Source organism: Numida meleagris, chromosome 1 (assembly GCF_002078875.1).
Source record: "Numida meleagris isolate 19003 breed g44 Domestic line chromosome 1, NumMel1.0, whole genome shotgun sequence".
In the NCBI taxonomy this organism is placed as follows: Eukaryota; Metazoa; Chordata; class Aves; order Galliformes; family Numididae; genus Numida; species Numida meleagris.
In genome coordinates this window covers 105,564,927-105,571,636 of record NC_034409.1, presented here as the reverse complement: position 1 = coordinate 105,571,636, position 6,710 = coordinate 105,564,927, and positions in this window count along the sequence as shown.

Here is a 6,710-nt window from a genome sequence, read left to right as displayed (position 1 = left end):
AGTCACAAGACTCAGCAGCTGCAATTCACTTGTCCTATTGACAGGCTGAGGGGTTAAATGACTTGTCCAGCTTTGCAAAACATATATGTTTGAGAGAAGTAAGCCAATGAGAGAGAGGCGGACATACAGACATACAGAAAAGCAACAAGAGAGGCTTATCCTAACAGTCACAAGTGGCAGCATGGGCTGATTAACAGAACTGAGGAGAGCCAAAATTGTGCTGATTACAGTGATGTTTACCTTGATAGACAAAACATCAGTGTGAACTTGATCTCCTGAGTGACAGGAAGATGAGATAGAAAATCTGACATATACCACATCTCAGGGAGCATCAAATGTGCTAAAAAGTTTTACAGGCCTAATGTGATCCAATTGCAGCCTCACTGAACTACAGCTCGGGTCTCCATGAACACCTGGTGTTGACTAGCTGGATTACTCTTGTCCTTTTACTGTTCTGTACCTCAGTTTCCCAGCTACAGAGGAATGACAGTAGATCATGCTCGATGCTTTAATAGGTAATTAAACAAACTCCTCTAAAGCAGAGCAAAAGCTAAATAGGCAGTAATTACTATTTAGAAAATGTATTCAGGTATGAGATTGATACCTGGCAATGGGAAAATGTAATCTGACTGCAGGTTTAAAAATAAGTCTTTTCGGAATATGAAATTCCACAGGCAGACATGTGAAAGACCAGATCAATCTCTGTCCATAGATTAGTAATGAAGTCTAAGTTCAAATTCCAGCTAAAAAGTCAAATGTCTGGTTATAAAATATAATGTTTAAACAAACCTGGATCGGACACAACTGATCATCAGAAAACAGAATTAGAGCTGGCAATAGTTCTGGTGTGTTAGCATGAAACTACTGGAAGTTTAAAGCTATTTCATGTTTTGTCACAATTTCGATAATGGGCTTATTATGGGGGTTGTAAAGTTTCATTACAGTACATTCATTTCTTGAAGAAAATGAGGCTCATTTTTCCAGTGGAAATAGCCCGGTCTTCATGATGCTCCTCTCTGTGCCAGAGAAAAGGTTCAGCTGGCTTCTTGGATCAGCTTTATGGCCGCTTCACAAGGCCAGAATGCTGCAGAATGAGGAACTGTGGAGCCAAGAATTTGGCCTCTGGATTTCAGTGACATTAACACCCAGAAAGAATTCCTGAGAAGGACTACTTCCATGGGTGAAACTGGACCCATTCCTCACAGTCTGGGGCTTGTCTGCACATGTGAATAAATGCATCTGGAATAAGAGAAGCTGTAAAGTTAAAATGAGAGAGTGGTAAAATGAATTAAGTCATGTGGCAATGTGATTATTTCTTTTTCTTTCAGATGGAAGCAGTCATGAAAGACAGTTAAGTTTATGCAGAGAAAGACATTCACATTTCGGGCTCCCAGCATCCACGTGTACTATCGCTCCAGCCTGAGTTACTTAGGGCTGTTAAATGACTGTGCTGGAATAACTCCTCCATGCGTAGACAAATTCTCTGTTTCTGTAGAACTAGGGAACTGCAGAAGTCTATCAGGGAATAAATTCAGCTGGTATTTCCTTTCAGAACTAAAGATTTTCCTAGGTCTGCAAGTTTAGTATAAGTGCAATTGCCAGGATCAGGCTATCAGTGCTTCATAAATAGATGCTTTGCAGCCAACTACATTTTTTCAAAGTATCAGCTGAAATATTCGATCATTTCTGCCTGGACCACTGCTTGTAAATGTCTTATTACCCCAAAAACATTTTGAGCCTCTGTTCTAGCTTTCAAGCACTTTAGTTGAAGGAGAAAAGATCAGCTATGGTATTTACCCAGATATAAGTAAAAAAACGATTTAGGACCATTTTCTAGGGGAAAATAAATAAATTTTAAAAAATAAGCAAAAAAACATGACTTACATTTGGATGCAGCTGATTCAAAGAGGAAAGTAAGTCTCAGTTCTGAAGCATTGACTCTTTAGAGAAGTTGTTTAGCCATTCCTCTCTTTCTTGCCTGTCATTTGGTGTTTTCCCTGTTTTTGACAGCCATAAACTATCACAATATAAATGTGATTTTGTTTATATAAATATGAATGTTATAGATGCTTCATGTTCATGCAGAGTTGGTAGGGATGTCATTTATTATTCACTGCTGTTTCCAGGCCCTGAGTGTGCAGAACAGAGCCTCTCAAAATGATTTGACAGAAGAGAGCAAAGGAGAGACGGAGGGACAAATCACTTAGAATTACCCTTATTCACCATCCTGACCTCTTCTGGGTGTCTAATGGTCCTTCTTCAAGACTGAAGAGAGACGGTGATTCTGTCACAGGAATTAGTTAGGCACACTTTGGGAAATTAACACTGCTTAAACTTCTGTCTCAGAGAGGAAAGCAGTTACAGCTTTACAATGGAAACTATCCTGACTTGCAGCAAGCATCTTTCATGGGCTACTATGTCCTCTCCAAACTTTGCCTACTGTAAGGGTAGCATTTGCAATACTTTCTTCCGAAAATAACAATCTGTTTTTTCCCCATAACTAGCAAGATTGCCCATTTTGCATGATTCACTTAATTCATTCCAGATCTTGGACTTTCATATTTATTTTGAGATATTTCTTATTTTGGAGCACAGTGTAGGGTACATTTCACAGATCATTTTACCAATTTCATTGTGTAAGGAATGAATAACTGTTCCCTAACTTGAAAACTGTTGTTTAACCACAGTTCTTAAGTGAAATCTTACTCTGTTTATGACTTGAGTACATATCTTTGTTGTAAAGGAAAAATAAATTATGACCCTAACCAGCACGAGTTAATTAGATGCTTAATATGAGAAATGGAAGGGAGAAAACCTTGAAATAGGTCTATGGGATGTGAACAATTTGTAGTGCAAAAGCTATTAATACTGGAGTCATCTGACCCCTTTTAAATGTTCTCCTCAGATATCTCAGTCCTTCTTAACACATAAGAAATCACACTGACAGTATTTTAATTCAAAGCTGGCATGTTCCCAAGGAAGAGCAGATATACAGTGACTGTGGCTGAAGATGGCCCTGTGTTGCTGCCTCCATCAGAAACTTTTCCCGTGTGTGAAAGTCAGGAAAACAGAACAGACATCTTGTGCCTCCACAGTCCAGGATCTTATCACCAATGTAGTTACTCCATGAGCAGGTTCTGGTATGAGAGTCTGCCACACATTTGAATCTCAGCTGGACCCATGGTAATGCCACACACTGTTCTGTTCTTCTGTTGGTCCCAAGGATGCTGACCCTGAGCAAAGCAGCAGAGCAGGCAGGTAGAGCAGCACAGTCTTAGCCCCCTGCAAAATATTTGCAGCCATGTGTCTGTCAGAGTCATAAATCCTGTGTCTTAAAATGTTTTCCTCTTCCCAATCCTGCTAGCGTCAGTCATTATGTCATATTTTGTCTGGATAAACATTTACAGGGGATAGTAAAGAAGGAATGCATTTAACATTCGTGTGGTACAGTGAGGTGCACAGTGACCATTGTAGAATTTATCATTAAGAGGAGATGCAAAAAGCATATGTAAGCTGTGCTACTGGTGAAATTATGTTGTTTTGTTGTGTGCTAACAGGACAGGACACCTCTGAACAGTCTCTGCTGAGAGAATGTATGACATCCTGGAAATGCTCCAAAAACCTCTTCCAAGACATTTAGGTACAGGATGTTCAACCAGTACCAACTGCATTGAAAGGGCTCTGCTCTGGTAATCTAATGTTTGCAGAGAGCATCTGCAGAAGGCTGAGTAACCAAGTCAGGGAAACATTCTATTATTCATGTAATTCCAGCAACACAAGGGTGATCATGACATGACTGCTTTGCAGCCAAGCTGTATATATGCAAGAGCTAGACACTGTGCTTTTTTAAAGCTTTTCTTCAGTATGGATTTGATAGACTCATCACAGGGTCTTACCTGTTCTTTTTCAAGATCAGGCTGTCATCAAACTAACACTAAGCAAACACATTCAGAAGTCATCATGAACATTTGTTCAAATAGAAAACTTTTCCCATTCCTTTGAGTCATCTCAGAAAATTGGGGAGATATTTATTTTTTGACCTAGTATCCAATGGAAGTGGTAAATGGTCAGTCATACTGGTGATTACGGCTGTGCACGAGTGTTTGTCATTGTTTTTTTCTTAACACTCTGTCTTTCCATTCTGTATCTCCCTACTGGTACCTTTAAGACCTAATGGTTATCGGCCATCCTACTGGTATTCAGAAAATTGGAGAACCACATTTTTCTGAAGACCACTATGCTCCTCTGCCAAACTGTTGGCCTTCCACAAACACTGGCATCATTTTGGAAGATGAAGTGAAACATTTGTGAAGGTTGGTGGATCTGGCATGGTCAGCCTGTAGTTGCTAGGAGTTTTTCTTCCCTGTGTAAGTTGTGGAAAGGAGGCACCAGAAATGAAATGATGTGATTTGAACCACCTACTTCCACAGAAAAAAAGAAAAAAAAAAGAACAATGAAATATTGAAGCCAAATCAAAAGCAAATAGCTCAGAAACCGTCCATGAGCTGAAATATTCACCCATTCATGTCTGCTGTACAAGTTTGGGCAAAGTGAGCCTACAAATGATCCACTGCTCACTTATAACTCATAAGAAAAAGAAATATAAATATGTCATATTTCTCTGTAAATTAAATATATACATATTTACTTTACCATGACTATTTTCTTCTGAATTATACAGGGTCTGGAATTGAAGATTTTCTTTAAGGGTGTGCCCATGTTCTTCGAGCACACAGGGCATAGTTCTCTACCGCTTTCTTTAGGCCATGAAATTTTAGATTCAGTTTTAGTTTGGAACTGTTCATAGAGTTAGTACATTTGAGAGACTAGCATGATCACCCAACTCAGTATTTCCCAAAGCAATATCTTCAGTTTGTGGGACAGGGAGAGGAGCAAGAAACCCCTACAGGAGCTCTGTAGAGCTTTGACCTACTGGAGATGTGGGTGCCCTGCCTCTGAATCTGCAGAGATGAACAGCCGCCAGACAAGGAGGCTTTTAACAATGGGTGCCACAGTCCTCACTTGTGGGCAAGGCAGTTTTGAGATGACCATAGTGTTTCTTCTTTTTGGTTATCCATCCTGTCAGTCCTCAGCTGAGGTAAATTGCCATAGCTGTGTTTACATAACCAGAAGGGCTGACCACAGAGGGGTTGTGGTTTTATGGTGATTCATATCAGATTCACATGTCATGACATTTTTCTACTGCAGTTCAGTTCTCTGCAGCTAAACATACTGCACCAAAGTCAATTCTACCCTGTTCTCAACTTTAAGATAGAGCAATGGATATTAAACTTACATGAAAGCAGAAAGGAGAAATACAGCTCATTCCAGAGTAAGACTGTTCTGAAGCTGGACTGAACAAAAGTGCATTATATATTATACTACCATGTGTATAATACTGCTGCTCAGTCTTCCATTTTGCTGAACATTTTTCATGTTTCTATTTATTTGTTTGTTTTTCTTTTTAGTTAAAGATTAGTATCACTGAAAGCTCAGAAAGAATCACTTCTGTGATGCTATATTTCCTTCCAGTGCTTTTGCTTATGATGACTGTTTTCTTCAGGATAACCTAACAACTGAAATGGACTAGTGATCCCTAGCAACTGAACCCTAGGATTGGTGTACACAGGGACATATGTCCCTACCTACTTCCTTACATCACAAAGTTCAGATCCTAAAAAATTACTGCTTAATAGCTGTTTAAAACAGGAGCAGTTTGATTTTTAGTCTTTTAATTGACTGTCTTAAAAGTTCCAGCTCAACTGCATTGCTGCAGCTGGATACCCACAGGACTTTCTAGATATGACCATTAAGAAACACCTAAGCTTTTTAGGACTTGACAAATGTGTCCACTGCAGGGCTCAAGGAATTAGGTTTTCTTAAGATACAGCCAAGAAAGTGCAATAACAAGTGAATGGATGTATGCTCTTCTGGAAGACACAAATTGCAACCTTTATTTCCATTGATGGGGAAGGAATGAGAGGGAGGTGATCAGTTCATCAGCTGATCAACAGGTGCTCCTAGAGAAGAGTCAGGACACTTGCTGTTGGTAAAAGTTGTTCTAAAGTCATTATACTGCCTAGACAATGAATTTAGGAGTGACTGTCTAACTGTAATCTGTGTACTTACACAGACAAGAAAGAATTGGAATGGATTACTGAACCATGGAGGCTAAGAATCAGCAGAAGAAGGGTTATGATGCCTGCTCACCTTTACCTCAGAGCATCCCAGGGCAGTGCTCTTTGTGTTGCAGGACATGAACCTAAGGTCCATAAAATCACTTAAAAGCTTCACTGAGCACATACAGCTCCTTCCGACAAAACAAGCAATCAGACAAAATGAAAGAAAATTGGAAATGAACAATCAGTGATTTAAGCATTAGCATCCTCTGCCTATAGCTGGAAATCATAGAATTGTAGGGGCTGGAAGAGACCTCTAGAGATCATCTAGTCCAACCCCCTGCCAAAGCATGAATGAATGAAAACCTGTATGATATCACTGTGTAACACCCCCTCAAAATTCTTTCAAAAAATACTAGGCAGACCCTGCAGTTACAACGATTTGAGAAACCTTGCTTGCTTGGTAGCGGGTAGTGAACCTTCTTGATTTTGGGTAAGTCTCTCTCTTCAGGCAAGTATCTGGACCTCTGATTTCTCAAGCAGGAGAGCTAACTATTTAGGTAAATGAGCAATTATAAGTCTTTCATTCCC